The 17656-nt window shown below is 32.3% G+C and overlaps 1 long non-coding RNA gene across 1 annotated transcript; it reads right to left on the minus strand.

Moving 5' to 3' along the window:
- Window positions 1-714: 714 nt before the first annotated feature.
- LOC128203236 (uncharacterized) lies at window positions 715-12130 on the minus strand. Its single transcript, XR_008255899.1, has 4 exons — window positions 12020-12130; window positions 7647-7720; window positions 2826-2948; window positions 715-2419 (listed from the first exon to the last, which is right to left on the minus strand). It is a non-coding gene; the product is annotated as an uncharacterized LOC128203236 (long non-coding RNA).
- Between the last annotated feature and the right edge of the window lie 5526 nt (window positions 12131-17656).

The following is a 17656-nucleotide window of genomic DNA, read 5'->3' on the forward strand; positions in this document are numbered from 1 at the left end:
TCTAAGCCCTGGGCCTTACAGTTTCGGAGAAGATTTTTAAAGATTTACTATATAACACTATGTAATGAAACTAGTGACCCCTGGGGCGGGGCCATTTTTGACCCCAGGAGAATAATTTGAACAAATTTTGTAGAGGACCACTACATGATGACACATACCAATTTTCAAGGTTCTAGGCCTTGTGGTTTTTGAGAAGAAGATTTTTAAAGTTTTCCCTATATAAGTCTATGTAAAACAAGTGACCCCCGGGGCAGGGCCATTTTTGACCCCAGGGGGATAGTTTTAACAATTTTGGTAGAGGACCACTAGATGATGCTATATACCAAATATTAAGGCTCTAGGCCTTGTGGTTTTGAAAAATAAGATTTTTAAAGTTTTTCCTTTCCGTTGCCATGGCAACCAGAGTCCTGCATGGAATTCAATTCTTTGAACAATTTTCAAAGGGGACCACCCAAGGAACATTCCTGTAAAGTTTGGAAGAAATTGGCTAAGCGGTTTATGAGAAGATGTCGTTTAAAGTAAAAGATTACGGACGGACGGACGACAGACGGACGCCGGACAAATTGTGATCACAAAAGCTCACCTTGTCACTATGTGACAGGTGAGCTAAAACCATTTACTTATTAATTATTATAGCACTGTGCATAGTAATATACTTTTCATTTTTTCATTTCCCCCCCCCCCCCCCCCCCCCCCCCCCGGAATATATGGCATACACAAACCAAACTTATACTCTCAATTGTTTCAAATTAACATTATTATTTATTAACTAGTTTGATTCAATTAGCATTCACATTTAGTCAAGTCACCATGATTTGCATTTGAATTTTTGCTATTTGTAACATTAGACATACCTTATATACTTCATTTGTACCAAAATTAAACAAATAACGATCTGTATTATAAGATAGCACAATTTGAAAAAAAGAAAAAAAAATCCTTTTATTACTTAATTAATTGCTTAAACAATAAACATACATTTTTCCATCCTTTTTTATGAAATTCAAAAGCCATTGCATTACTCTTCATATTGACAAACAAGAAATAAAAATAGTTCATGTATGTAATCATCTATTTTATTTAATTTAAACAATCATTTGATATCATTATAATTTAGTTCTTACAAATCATGTAAGTAATTTCACTTTCAATAAATTGAGAGTTAATAAACAGTCACATGACAAATTCCTTTTATTGGATCTTCAATGTCAGATGGAAAGCTATTATTAAGGACCCAAGTGATGTTTGTTCCTGCATCTGAACTGCCTAAATGCAGCCAATTAGAAATTTTGCATTGAATGTTACATATTTGGGTTAATTAAGGGCTATAATCCCTGTCCCGACAATTTTGAAGATAGAACTTAAGAAAAGTTATTGACTGGCTAAAAGAAAAATATAAATTGAGAAATATAGGCAATGTAATCTTTACAGATATACAAAAATGATTCGCAGATACATATTTAGACTTATCAACATTTTACTTAATATCAAAAGGTTCTTACAAATTATTTATAATATTATTCTTCATATACATACACATTATTTAGTAAACAGTACTGTTTCAACAATTCAAACAAATACATAGTTACAAATCAAATGTTGCTGTATTATGGCAAACACTTGGTGTTCCATCAGTACTTTAACTGAACTGGAACCTCAGATCAACCCATAAAGAAATGGAGTCTAGTAACTTCCCACTCGCCTGCCTCTTGGAACAACTGGGCCATGATTTTACCAGTTACCAGTAAGTGTTCTTTTAGGCCATCATGTTGGTCAAAAATGTAATCAGACAAATCAAGACTGTCCGTAACTGGAAATCGGACCTGTTTCAATACATAGGCCACACTTTTTTTATCCAACTCCTTCCAAATGATGGGTAGTGACATGGACATTCCTCAATCTAACTTCTGCAGTGACTTCATTCATTCCTTTAGTCAAATACGGACAGTGTGAGCTGTTGAGATAGACAGCTCATGTGACATCACATTTTATTGTGAAGAATGTCCAGCACAGATGGCTTATCATCTAATGTAGCTAATATGTCCGCCCGGTCAGCTCAATCGGTAGAGCGTTGGACTCTGAATTGGACAACCCGGGTTCGATTCCCGGGCGTACCAGGTCACCTCTGTTGTGATTGGTTATGAAATCCTTTCTACGACCATTCGCACTGTACCACTGCACCACTGCACCTGTCATGTACAGAAGTTGTCAGTTCCTTGCAGAGGTGAAGGCACGTAGTACTGGTTCTGCCCAGGATAGGTGTGCGATGGTTGAACTGTCACTCAGGGACCCTTCAATGTGCCCACGCCGGGACCCGGAGTTTAAACTACTAACACCACCACCTGGCAGCCTGCTCTGAAGCTTGTCCATAGCCCCATATGTGTGGCCAGTCATCCATTATCCCCATTTTAATGATAATCTGAAAATAATCCCAAGCACATTTATATGCATATTTATTATATCATATCCGCTTCTATACACTTATCTTCTCTAGGATGTTCAAACAGGCTTGATGTGACAATACAAAATGTGAAGACAAATAAACAGTGAGATACAACAAGTATATTGAATGTTCTGTCTGATTTAAAATGATTTGTAATATATACAGGACAGGTGAAACTTCCTATTCGACAAATATCTTTTTTTTATTGTCATTTCCAAGCATTTTTTATGATTAGATTATTTAATATTTCACAACTTAAATACTATCAGGAAGTCATAAGATTAACCATCTATATATATATAATAAATCATATATATATATTTAATATATAAAAACAAGTCATTATTCAATTGATATACACAAATTAAAAAGGTATTTATACTTCTGAAACACTGTTGCACAAGCCACTGCGCACAAAGAGGTTGATGAAGGTTTTCCTGATGCCCTTTGAGGTTTCCCCACAATAATGAGAAAGATGACCTCTGAGAGAGATGGTGGTTATTTCCTGAAACATTAAATTTATATGTATGTTGTATATAATTTAAAAAAAGGACACTTGACAATATACAGAATGCTGTACATAAAATTCATAAGTCCTATAAATAAATGCTTTTGAAAAATTCCAGAACGTATAAACAGCAAAACCCAAAACCTCTTGATTTTGTTCTCAATTGGCTAACAGAGGAAGTTTTTTTTTTCAAGAATCCATGAAAACCAGTGATATAAAACTGCTGACAAAAAATTAGATCATGCATTTTTCGTTAACTGTTAGTAATAGTTTAACCCACAAAACATTGGCTTTCAAACGAAAATATGCAAATCTGCGATATGATCTATGTCAGCAGTCTTATCATTGGTTTGCAGATACTATTAAACCCAAAAATTTGCTCTTTCCAAGACAAAAAAAATAAAAAAGTTGTAAAAACGGTAAATTTGTGAGAGTGCATGCAGCTTTAATAATAATTAATATATTCTTGTAATGAAGCTGTTATGTGCTAAAAATAGAACCCAATGAAAAATAAGCATATCCTAATAAGCCTAGCTTTATATGAAGTATTTACTGAATCAAATAGACATATATAGGCAAATGACTGAAAAGCTACCATAATTAAAGCTGCACTATCACAGATTAAACATTTCGACAACTTTTTAATTTTTGTCTTGGAACAAGCCAATTTTTGCTACAATCCATGGAAACCAGTTAATAAGACTGCTGACAAAAAATTAGATCGCAGATTTTTATATTTAAGTTCATAAATTGATGTTTTATGCATTTTTCTTAAACCGTTAGTAAGGGTTTAAGCTCTAAAACATTTTCGAAAATATGAAAATCTAAGATCTGTTTTTTTATCAACAATCTTACATCAATGGGTTGCAGATATTTACGCAAAAATTTGCTCTTTCCAAGACAAAAATAAAAAAGTTGTAAAAATGGTAAATCTGTGAGAATGCAGCATTAAGAGTATTTTTTAAACTTATAATGAAAGTCATTTGCATTTATTTTATATAAGCACGAAAACTAATGTGTTATTTATTCTGAACTCCTTTATAAAAATGTAGGACAAAACATCCCATGTCATTTTTGACTAAGGGGACAAAACACGTCCAACCCATTTAGACAGGGTTGACAAAACAACCCAGATCATTTTGACATGGTGGACAAAATAACCAGGAAAATATTGGCAGTTCAAAAAGTTAAGACCCCCCTCCCATCCTACCAACACTTGAAAGATTAAAACTAATTGGCCATTATCAAGATGTGTTTTATTACCCCCAATAAACACCCTTTTTCACTTAATTTATTAGGTTTAGAAATGTTACTATAGAGATCTTTATCACAGCATAAGGAAGACACAGTGACTTTAATCATAAGGATTTGCTACAAAGCTACAGTACAATATTAAGTTCAGCATTATGATAATCCTTACTTCAAAACACTCTTCTTAAAAAGGTGTTCAAGGCCAAAATCTAATATTCATATTCATTACAGGCTGCTTTGCATGACAATTATTAATTTCAGATATTTGCTTTAAGCAATTTATTTTTAATTGCCTTATAAAAACACTTTCTCATAGTTTTCAGTTTTCATCTTCTTTTTGATATTGACATGTTAATATTAAAGGGGCCTCATGTGTTTTTAATATTTACGTTAGTCTTATATTAAAGCTGCAACCTCACAGATTGAACGTTTTGACAACTTTTTTTAAAAAATTTGTCTTCGAACAAGCAAATTTTTGCGTAAATATCTGCAAACCAGCGATAAAAGACTGCTAACAAAATATCAGATTGCAGCTTTTCATACTTCCATCCAAAATTGATGTTTTATGCATTTTTCTTAAACTGTTAGTAGCAGTTTAAGCTGTAAAACATTAAATTTGGAATGGAAATATCAAAATCTGAAATCTAATCTTTAGTCAGCAGTCTTTTATCACATAAGCAGGTATTTACGCAAAGAAATTCTAATACATAAAGTTTAAACAAAAAATAAAAAAGTTGGAAATCAATACATACACAAGTTGACTAACATACATTTTGAATAATAAACCTTAAATTACTTTCCAAAGAATGCATTTAAGTTACTTACTGAAAACAAGACTGTAACAATGCATGTATTTTAAAGTGAAAACGCATATATATTATGTATTTTAAAAATGTAATCCTTTATACTTTTTACTCTTTCTGTTTTTAAAAAGGATGTAACCCTAACCAAATCATTTTATTTTTGGCCCTACTATAACACAATCAAGAATTTAGCCCCACATTCCAGAATGCAGGGCTTAAATTGTGTTATCATTTTGATCACTGACATGACATCATTGACAAAATAAGGATTCAAAAATCTTTGTTTCCGCCCAACTGACCCTATTTTTATTCTTTTGATCCTTTTTTGTTTTTGGTGTTTTGATCAATATGTGCTTTTTTAGTAAAGACCTTAATATTCCCTGATATAGGTCAGTTTGCCAAAGAAACATAGTCCTAAAAAAAACAACAGTTACCGTATGCCTACCTTTTTTGATATTTAAATGGAAACTATGAATACTTTTTTTTGGCCTAAGCAACAATTTTTGTTTGAAGCCAGATGTGCATACTGTGTATTTTTTTACTTAATTACATTGTATTGTCTGCGAATTACCAATATCAAATCCATTGTCCTATTTAACAGGATAATGGTTTTGATATTGGTCCCATGTATTATCATTATAAAAAGTGTAGGAATTTTATTCAAGACCATTTGCAAGATGTGTCATGTTTGGTGTCAATATTATGCTTGAATTATCATATTTTATATTTGTCATTGTTAGATATTTAATTTGTATAAAAAAATGAGCAATAATAAAACCTCTGAAGTTTTTTCCTCAGTTGGTAAAAATTACACCTGTTGTTGTTGTTGGGTTAATAAAAGTCTGCTTGCCTATGGCTCCATTATGGCTTGACCCTGTCACACCCCCTAGTGTGACTGAAACATATTTGTGAGGCCAAAGGGGGATCTATCTTCATTGAATGTCAGTATTTATTTTAGCTCCACCCCTTTTACTTGACCTGGCATCGCCCCTTTCACTGAACCTGACATCTGATTGGCTGAATGAATATGCCTTTTAAAGGTTTCCTTTTGACTGACAGCCCCCACCCCCCACAGAGAAAGACTGGTCATTTGAGACAATCACTATCATATTTTGAAAAGGGGGTTATATGCATGACTATGAATTGGCTTGTAATTGATTTAAGATAATGATCATTATCTGCAGTTATGCACTTAAATTCATAAAAAATTCATGTTCCTTATACTATGAAAATTTTGGAAGAAATACATGACTGTCAATTTAGAATTTAACTTAATTTCCATGTTAATATCCTTAAATTGTATAACATGTCGAAGGCAAAATGTAGATTTTCACAGATTGATACAATTGCTAAAAGGCATGTTCATTTTTTCAAGATAATGACATTAATAGAAAGTTTCTACTTTGTGTAAGGTTTTCTGAATTTAAACATTTTTTTTTGTCTTCAAGTCTCTTAACATTACCAAATAAAAAGAACTGTCCTCCAGTTTGTATTATGTAGAATAAGATGTAATTTGGAAGTAACTGTAATTTGTTACAAAGATGGTTTAACCAAAACTTAATGAAAATCCCACATTGATTTCGTGCATTTATATATATATATATATATATATATATATATATATATATTAATACATATAGCCCGGAATAGTTGTAGCCCGGAATTATAGCTATTCTGGTTTTTCCGACTTAATCCTCCGGTACAAACAAAATTAAACCGTTGTAATATACACACATTACTTCGGAAACAATAGAGTCATTGGACTGTTACATGAATTTCAATAGCTCGAAATTCACCTTTTATTTGTTACTTCCGGGCTATATGTATTAACATAACAGGGTTTTCCCATGCTGGTACAATAAAAGGCGAATTTCGAGCTCTCTTCCTTTTAAACTCTAAAATATCTTTAAAAATAAAATAAAATACATTTAAACCCATTAAGATTTAATTAATTATTTAAACAGGCCAGTCTGCACTGCTTTTTCAGTAAGGATTTTAGTCAAAATCATATCTTCGTAAGAACAAGACAGTACACCATAGGTAATTATGACCCCCCCCATAATTATGCATATTTGTATACATGTATTAGCTAGACAATATACAACGATAAGTGTATTGTATATATTAGTGAGCAAATAAATGCATTAATAAATAAATAAATACAGACTGGTAAATAGATTTATAAATATAAATATTTTAGGAAAGATAAACATTAGATAAAAAATATTATCAAAGCCTTTTTAGCCATATTGTATTGGCTGGTGGGGTTACCGTACTCAAAATTACCGTGCATGGTCCGCTTACAACCAATTAAATATTTTCAATAGCTCTGAGAATGATTCATACAATCTTTGATATGATGTCAGTTTTTTTTACATGGCATGGCTTGACTTGATCAATATAAATTTTATATTATATGACTTGCACAATTCACATGACTTTTCATATATATCCTTTAAGTTTTGTGTGATAATAGATCTTTGATCTAAATTTGTGATTCAAAACTTAAAGATATATATATATATATATATATATATATATATATATATATATATATATATATATATATATATATATATATTTACTGCTTCGGAATCACACTTTACACACAAGACATGTTAAAATAGATTGTTGTACTCACTGTTTTTTAATTTAAGTTTATTCATCAAACTCTGTCACTCTAGCTGTCTCTGTATTATCAGCATCACACATCAACTAAAAAAAATAAATAATAAGAATTATAACAAGAAAGGTTCAAGTAGTTGAAAAATATATGGGCTGTCATTGGACATATAATATAACAATTTACCATGATTCCATGAAATATTTTTACAAACTAGCAAACCTGAACTCTTTAGTATTTTTTTACATCTTTGTGAGATTTTGCATAAAGCATCTATCTAATTCTTTGTTAATTTACAACATTAAAATTAAAATATATTGATTAACTGTACTTTCATTTATTTTATAAATATCTTATATGTTGTGCACCAGTCAATTGTAACCCTGGCGCCCCCAGGTCCAGGGAATAGCGGGGACTTTGACTTTCGATCCAGCCAACCCTGGGTCTAATCCCCTCCCCTGCGGAAACGAACTGATGGTAAAACCCCGGCCAAATGCCCCTGCACACCAGAGACTCTATATAAGGCCCAATCTCGGCTAAATTTGGCTCAAAGACAAAACCACTGCGGTCACCCGGCCCTGCGTGGCCACATAGAAAGTAAAAACACGGCCCATTTCCCGACTATTCCCAGTATACCCCCGGACCGGGTGCATTGGTTATAATAACTGAGAGGCCTCAAAGATGCTCAGACTGTGACATTTTGACCTTTTAGCAGATTAGAACAAAATAAGGATTTTTAAGAAATATACTCAATGAAACAGAGTGAAACTTTATTCAGGGGCTATACACCGTATGATGAAATAGCGAAAGAAGAGAAAATTGTCGAAAACTGACATGAATTTGGTATCAATGTGTACAATGCATTGAAACTAACTAACTGAATAACCACATAGTTTACAATTAATTGATTTTTCACATTTTTTTTCCATTAAAAAAGATTACTAGGTGGGTATACCTAGTATAATTAATTTTTATGTGTGATTGGCTAGTCGATGTTATCACTTAATGTTACCAAGCTAGGTATATATTAAATCAAATAAACAAATGTAAACTTTCATAGCAGTGGATACAACACTGGACTGCAATTTTGGCGACCACAGTTTGAACCCGGTCTCTGTTATTTTTTCTTTACATTTTGATATTTTTTTACCAATTATGATATCAAAAGGATAAACATTTTATTGAATAATTGTCCTGTATACTGGGACTGACCCTACTGTTTGTATAGTCCATTGGTTAAAGAAAATAGATTAAAAAAGAGAAAAAAATAATTGTAAAGTGTGTGTTTAAGGTAGCACTACCCTAATGAAAACCTCCACTTGAAATGCTTCATTTTAATGTTTTATCCTTTATTGTTAAGCACATACCTACACATCTTTTGTGGGTTCATGTGAGCAGTTCAACTTCAAAGCAACCCAGAAGCTGCCATATCCCCCGGAGGGGGAAAAATCCCCCGGAATTTCGACCCATCCCCCGGTCTCCCGCGGAATTAAAAAAAGTGTGTTTAAAATTACGCAAAATTATCACAGGGTTTAATTATATATGCCTGTTTACAGTTATAATGCCCTTCTTGTCTGAATTGGATTATCAACTGATGGTGTGTTTTAACAACACCAACTGGGTGACACTTAATAAGTCAGCATGGCACATTTCATGCAGTTGTTTTGATTGAAACTGTCAGAATTTGCTTAAGAAATGTCAATTAGACTGGTCAGATAAAAGGACGATTTTCATTGGTTAAAACTATAGGTTTTATCCAATCAGAGAGGATGTAACAAATTAAAGTGTTTAAACATGTGTCATTGTCATCAAAATGATTTATGATTTAAAGGTGACAGTACATTATTTGGTAAAGAAAAGGATTAAAATAACTAATAGACAATGCTGTTCTTTGTTATGACCCACTAATATGTTTACATACATGACATGACCTTCATCTCAAATATCGGAAAATAACAGAACTTCCAGAAGAGAAACTGAAAGTAGACAATTCGGATGAAATGACTTTTATTTATTTTAATATTATGGTGGTGATGTTTTTATTTTTTGATGAATGCCAAAAGATGATATGTTTATGAACTTAAACAATAAATTATGCATTTGCTTTTTATCAGAAGCAAACAAATCTGACTATTTGGGAATTGAAATGAAAAATATTGATAAATCATTCCATTCTCTCTATTAGTCTGAAAGTCATCTATGATCATAATGAGCAGATTTTGTATCCAATTTTAGAGGAAGGTAAGCCCATTAAATTGTCTCTGAAACATATTTTTCTGTGAAGTATTCTATTTTGCAAGTGAGTGCTTTTGTTATGCAATATGGCTGTGTCTCATTAAAATATAGATGAAGAGCTGGTAAAAGGGGTAGACAAGGTAAATTGGCACGTGTGTCATGCCCGTAATGCTACATGGCGATGATGAAAATTCTCTGGTATGTGACCCAAATCCCCTTAAATTCTGGACATAATCCCCTCGGGAGTCTTGTTTTTTTGTACTTGCGTCTTAAAATACTTTGAAATTTTGTCGAATTAGACCTGCTACAAAAAACGCCTGAATACTACCAAAATCCCCCTGAATTTTCAGACTTTTGAACATTAATCCCCCTGAATGGTCTCAAGAAAATATGGCATGTTTGGAAGCATCTTTTTATTTTCCATTTCATTAGCTTACATTTTTCAACAGTAGTTTTATTAGAAAATAGTTATTTTCTTATGTACCGAAGGTAAAACATACTGTTTTTTTTTTGCATAATGTTCCTAAAAGTTTAAAGATATTTCATATTGATAAGGAACAGGTCATGAGTATTTTTTTAACTTGTTGATTTCGCTGTAAAATGACCTTCACAAGCTAAATCTTAGTAGACCAAAGAATTGTACGTTTACGGATTTTTGTATCTTTTTTGATATGGCAAATCCTTCACATACAAATTGTTTAGTATCAAAAGTGGGTAGTTATTCCGATATGGATTCTGGGTTAAAGCATTTAACATCTCAAAAATATCATCAAACAAGAAATATTACCAGATTATGTAATTTTATATCAGTTCCATACATAAAAATGTCATATCCTGAGAATAATTATGAGTTTGACGTTTATTTTTCATTTCTTGCTGTCAAAACATAGCGATATATACATGAAGGGCACCTGCAAGGCTTCAGGGCACAATTTTTAAACAACTGGAACATTTCGGCCATGGCTGAGTTGTTACGATTGTATTTACGAGGTCTATCTAGAAGCTTGTCAGTGGTGGCCGAGTTATTATGATTGGGTCGAGTTGTTCCGCTTGGCATAATTGTTGTCTGTGTCAGTCAACTTTTGTTTTATTGGAAAGGTAAATAATGTGTTTTAATGCAAAATAACTTTTCACTTACATGGTAAAGTATGAATATAAACCTTTATGATCAATTTAAACCATAAAATACTTCACTTAATACAATTTCAATATTTTTCAAAACACCCCCGGTTTTTGCACAAACCCGTTTAGACGTTACTGGCTAAGGTCACAAATCCGAACACTTTCTGATGTTTTTTACAATTATCTTGGAGAGTTTATGTTGTAGTAAGTTAAACTTTCGTCTGAAACATCTTTGGTTCATGTGAAAACAGCTGTCAAAGTACAGATTCACGATCTCGTCAATATTATGTCGAAAATCGTTCAATTTTATGGATAGTAAATCACCCTTCAAAATACGCTATGGAGGGCACAAATACTGAACACTTGAAAAGCGAAAATACATGGTCATACAATTATAATTAAAAAGTATGCTATATTAAATAAATGGCATTTTTTAGAAAAATGCTTAACAAAACAAGATGAAACTTCGCAAGTGTGACCAAGGCAAGCCTCTGTATTGATCTAGATCATCGAATAATCGATCACGGTAAACAAACGCATGTTTTAGCCGGTGTTCAGGATTTGTGCCCTGTTAGGAAATGTACCGTCAACCCAGGATTGGAAGAATGTATTACACGTATATAATTGGACTGGGGGGCGGGTGGGGGGGGGGGGGGGTTAGCTACAATAATGAGCGATTAGGGATACTTTTTTTATTATTTTGACATTTCATGTGTATCCTTGTAACTGCCATAGTCTTAAAATCGTCAAAAGACCCATTGACGGTCATTTAGGTGGACTATGGGGGGGGGGGGGGGGCATGGTTACAATTGACTGGTGCAATCACTGGGACACCATTTTTTATTATTTTGATATTTCTTAAAATACTCGTTGACGGCTATTTAGGCAGAGTAGCCCCACTCCCTGTCGAAGTGTGGATAAGAAGAGGACTGTTTCAAGTGAACGTTCTTTACGAGATGTCCTACTTATTGACTGTTTATATATATATTCAAAAATCAAGACAAAAAATTAAATGGAAAAAATAAATGACTTACCAATGGGTGTTTGAGATATCCATTTGGCACCACTTTAGTGCCATTCATCGCTCTTCAAAGCTCCATAAAACAAAATCATTTGTCTAACACATTCCCGACATCTTAACACAGATGGTATTGATTACTGTGACATGTTTGTGTTAAACCGGTTTGAAGGTGCATTCACTCGAGTAATAAAGTCAAAGATGCACTCTTAAGTACTGCCAGATAAGGTTTACCACAATTAATAATGTTGTTTCAATATTCCTAAAAGAATAAATTAATGTCGAAAACAATGGTTCTTATGAAGGATATCGAGTTAAATTTGAAAGAAATGAGCATTACACACGGTATTTCTACCTTATGAGACTATAGTAGACCACAATAAATCTTTTAGCATTTACCAATCATTTAATATTTTTTGCGCTTTCTGCTATTAAAAACACGGTTAGAATCTTGTTATCAGTAATAAATATTTTCAATAAATGCATTATTTAGTATGTAGTTAAAGGTTTATCAGTCACAATTGATGTTTGTTATATATGTGTATGTATTGATTTTGAATAACAGTGTCACTAAACAAAAAATAAACAAATTTACGCAATTTCACAACCTTTTTTCCAGTTTTCTGGATTACCCTGTATCCCCTGCCTCGAAACGAAAAGTAACTTGGACGACATCGGTACGTTGTGGTTGGGGGGGGGGGGGGTCACCCCCTCCCCCTCCTTCTGGCCACTAGTGCAATTGCAAAATTAATTTTGATGCGTGAGGGATATACTTAAGCGACGATGTTAACCATTGCTTCAATATTTATGCATGCATATGTACTTGTTGGCATTTTGGGTGCCTCATTTCTACATCAAAAATGCTCAACCAGGTATGAGTTTATTGTATAAGTTATAGCTCGTAGTTTGTAAAATGTGGTTCTTTAGCAAATTTGTTTTAAATACGAAATAAAAGGTGTTGCTTCCAAGGTATGCATGATAAAAATATCCATAAATTATGTATGAGTCCCTTTTGCTGAGTGGTTATGCTATTTATTTGTCCATGACGTAAAAAGCGTAGGTTCACCCCTGATTAAAACAAGACTTTATTTTCATACTTTCATTGTATTTTGTTCTGTAATTTCAGTATCAAAGAGTTAACTAATTATTTCAGACACATTACCTGGAAAATGATTATTTGGTGCCAATGAGGTACGAGTCCCTTTAAGAATGACAAAGTGTTTTTACAATCAGCTAGATAACAAGTTCATTTTTTTCCACATATACAAGATGATTTACAAGTAATCATCATATGTGTATTTTTGCTTCACTGCTATCTTGTAGGATGACTGGCTTATATACTACTACCGGGTATGTAGTAAAGCAACATGGCATTAATTACCAATAGCGTTTATTTTGTAATGCAAAATTCACCAGCCTTACATTTTTGTACAGTTCGATATTTTTTTCTAAAACATATACTAGTATTACTGTTTGAGGAAGGCATTGGCACATGATGCATGTTAACATTCTAAAATGCCTTGCAGCATTTTTAATGGTGTTTAGCTTGGACCAGCTCAAAACCAAATAATAGGGGTTGGAAAGTCTTTGGTTTAGGAGTTAAAAAGTCTTTAATATGGTTATTAAAATAATTCAACTAGGGGTTGAAAAGTCTTTGTTATAGGAGTTAAAGAGTCCAAACAGGTAGGGGTTGAAAAGTCTTTGAAATAGGGGTTTAAAAGTCTAAGGGTTGAAAACTGAAAAGTGTTCTTTTTTAGAAGGGTTAAAAAGCCTCTTGGGGTTGAAAGGTCCTGCTCCCCTGCAGAACAGTGTGTATGAAATAAACTATTATCTTAGGTAAAACATTTCATATGGATTTCCATCAATTAATTACCTCTTCATTAAAAATCAAGAAAATGGTACATTTTCTGTGCAAAGGTACTGACAACCGAAATAACATTTTCAAGCGTAAAAGTGAGTATAGCTTTGAAAAAATGAATAAGTTCTTAGTCGTTTGTAACCTCAACTTAATCGATTAAAAATGGCGTCTGAGGAGATGAAACTAGTGTAAAGATATTTAAAAAAATGGAATTTGTGTCACTGGTTGAGTAAGAATACTTCAGGTAATTTTTGATATGATTTATTGCATTCAAATTCATTAAAAGATGCTTAAATCTTATCGCTAAGATATCAGCACAAAAGTATTAGCTTGGAATTGGATGGATACAATGTCAGGACACAGGTAAACAATTAAACAAAACTTCAAATATATTCCTAAATAAATAAATAGGTGTTCTTTTAAGAGATTTAGGAAAGTTGAAATATTTTCCCATTAAAATTTATTGCCAGAACCTCCAATTGGATTAAGCCCATTGCCAATGTTACCAATTGGAAGATTCCAATGGGACAATGTTCCAATTGGAGTTTTCCAATTTCCTGACTTTTCCCATATTGAATTGTGGGAAATATCCAATTGGAAAAAATGGTCAACGGGATTTTTTTTTACAAAAAATGATAAAAAGTACTATAAACGCACTTTTTCTAGATAACATTATAACCATTAATGATAATGATTGTTATTAATCACTAATTCCTTTTTTGAAAATGTGGGAGAATTTTCCAACAAAAAATGTTGGGCTGATTTTCCAATTGGAAAAACCATTTTTCCAATGGGAAGGCCATTTTCCAATGGGACTCCCATTGGAAAAGTTGACTTTAAATGCCAAAAAAACATATTTCTAAATTAAATTTCAGGAAACAAAAAATATCTCTTATTAGTATTACCTAACACATTTTAAAAATACAAAAATAAAAAACATTGGGTGAAAAATGAAAAAAATAAGTTTGCAAAAATTCCGGATTTGCAAACTTAATCCGGATGCTGTTGATAGTAAAAATCACATAGTAACAGTGTTGAAGGACTTGATCAAGCTGTGCATGAGAAATATGAAAATATCACTGTTTACAAAGGGGGTATACAAATATACATATATGTTGAATTGTTGATTAATTCAAATAGACACCAAACGGTGACATATCGAGTACGTTGAAAGAGCATTTACACCGAGATAATGTTCTTCCATGCAATTGCAACACAGAATAAAGATAAAGATATACTGCCCGAGTAAAGCTAAGTCCAGAACAGTCCTATCAACAGTACTACATGTATTTTGACTTTTGACCTCTAAGTGTGACCTTAATCTTTTTGTTACGCTTACTCACCATGGTACACCTTTAATGCAAGTTTTTTTTTGTCGTGCTAAAAGGCTGACCAAATGGGTGCCAATATAGATATAGAGGGAAAAGGCTGACCAGGCCAGAAAAGGCTGACCAGAAAAATGAGAATGGATTTTTTTTAAATATTTTATTATTTTTTTGTTGTTTTATTTATTTCTGTGTACTATTTTTATTATTATAATTGATATATTATTAATATATTATAAATTATAAGAGCGTTTAGTTGAAGATGGATTACTTTTCGTAACGTTTTTGTAAGAAAAAGTATCCATTGATTGATTGATTGATTGATTGGTTAAATAAATGGCATATAAGCCACAATCTATTGCATTGTCTTGTTTTTGGACTGTAGGTACAACGATATTCAGACAGTCTTCATTTTTCCCATAAATCTGCGATAGTTGAATTTTTAGCCCATCCGGAATAATTCTATCATCACGTCGTTCGTTTCCCATGCTGTCGATTAAATAAAGTTTATTCTTATGCTCATATGTCATTAAGTTTCACAAATGATCAACTGTATCCATCTATTATATCATACATGTATTAACATTACTTTTTAAATATTTTCTTTCCGAATTAAACAACATCTACTATCTACTATCGTTGTTAGTTAGAGTTTGAAAAAGGCGGACCGTGATAGTCAGCGAATAACATAACAAATACAGGCTGACCGTGTTTGTCAGCGATAAGATATAATGCTATGTAAATGCTCGAAAAAGGCTGACCAGGTTGGTCAGCGATAAGAAATACATGTTTCCAATTACATTATGTCATTAAGTTTCACAAATGATCAACTGTATCCTTCTATTATATCATACATGTATTAACATTACCTTTTTAAATATTTTCTTTCCGAATTAAACAACATCTAAGATCGTTGTTAGTTAGAGTTTCGAAAAAGGCGGACCGTGATAGTCAGCGAATAACATAACAAATACAGGCTGACCGTGTTGGTCAGCGATAAGATATTACGCTATGTAAGTGCTCGAAAAAGGCTGACCAGGTTGGTCAGCGATAAGAAATACATGTTTCCAATTACATTATGTCATTAAGTTTCACAAATGATCAACTGTATCCTTCTATTATATCATACATGTATTAACATTACCTTTTTAAATATTTTCTTTCCGAATTAAACAACATATACTATCTACTATCCTTGTTAGTTAAAGTTTCGAAAAAGGCGGACCGTGATAGTCAGCGAATAAAATAACAAATACAGGCTGACCGTGTTAGTCAGCGAAAAGATAAGATTAAGTTTCACAAATGATCAACTGTATCCTTCTATTGTAACATAGATGTATTAATCAACATCCATTAAAATTATATAGATTGCATAAGAGTGGGTCTTTTGAAACATTATCAAGTAATTTGAACATGATTTAAATAGTCTTTTAGCTTCATTTATGAAAAATAAATCGTTCACTAATTCAACATTAGTACCCAAAACAATACAATTTCATACCAAATATAGTACATCGATTTCACACCCGGGGCGCTAATTGCTCCTCGTGGCAGTTTTATTGTCACTTAGTGACAATTTCTCGCTTGATTAATCATAATGGAAAGGATTGTTGCTCACGAACAACAGTTTGCATATCTTGTATTTGTTATTCACGAATAAAACAAGACTATACAACAGATTAAAGAGATTAATCTTCTAATTAAATTTGATCAATTAGGAATGGGCAAACTTCAAACACCTTTAATATGTTTGTTTGAAGTAGAACAATTTTTCACAAGTTGTAAACATAACTTTTTCTAGCAAAGTCCATAATTATATTAATTATTTAAATATTGAATTGACTTAATTACGATAAGTTATAACAAGGAACAACTTTAATAATATCGTGTAAACTTCTCACACATTCACCAAACCCGTGCAATTGCTACCATGAAAGTCACTTTACTTGAGGGGTTTGTTTTGTTTATTTCAATTACTCATATTTACAGATCTATACAAAGTTATGCAAAGCTGTACATATTTATATCAATTGTTATCTATAAATTGATAATTTAATAAAATAATGAAATAAAATGTATCGCATCGACTTGAATTATTGAATTATTCGATATCAATACAGTATACTGTAACATCACGATTTCTTAACTCATTTTTAAAAAAAAGACATATACAAATACAATTCTCTAAATGAATGTATACTTATTAAAGCATAAAAGTTTTTTTTTATTAAAAACATCTTATCAATTCTATTTTATTTTCCTGGTCAGCCTTATCTGGCCTGGTCAGCCTTTTCCCTCTATATCTATATAGGCAGCCATTTGGTCAGCCTTTTAGTATTGACCGTACATCGGTCAATCGAATACATTAATGTGGGATAGAGACAAGCAGCACAAAATAAGGTAATATTTATTATTTAGAGTTACTTTGTTAAAAATTACATTTAAAAGAACCATTCGGAGCTCCTCGGCC

This window comes from Mya arenaria, chromosome 9 (genome assembly GCF_026914265.1).
Source record: "Mya arenaria isolate MELC-2E11 chromosome 9, ASM2691426v1".
NCBI lineage: Eukaryota > Metazoa > Mollusca > Bivalvia > Myida > Myidae > Mya > Mya arenaria.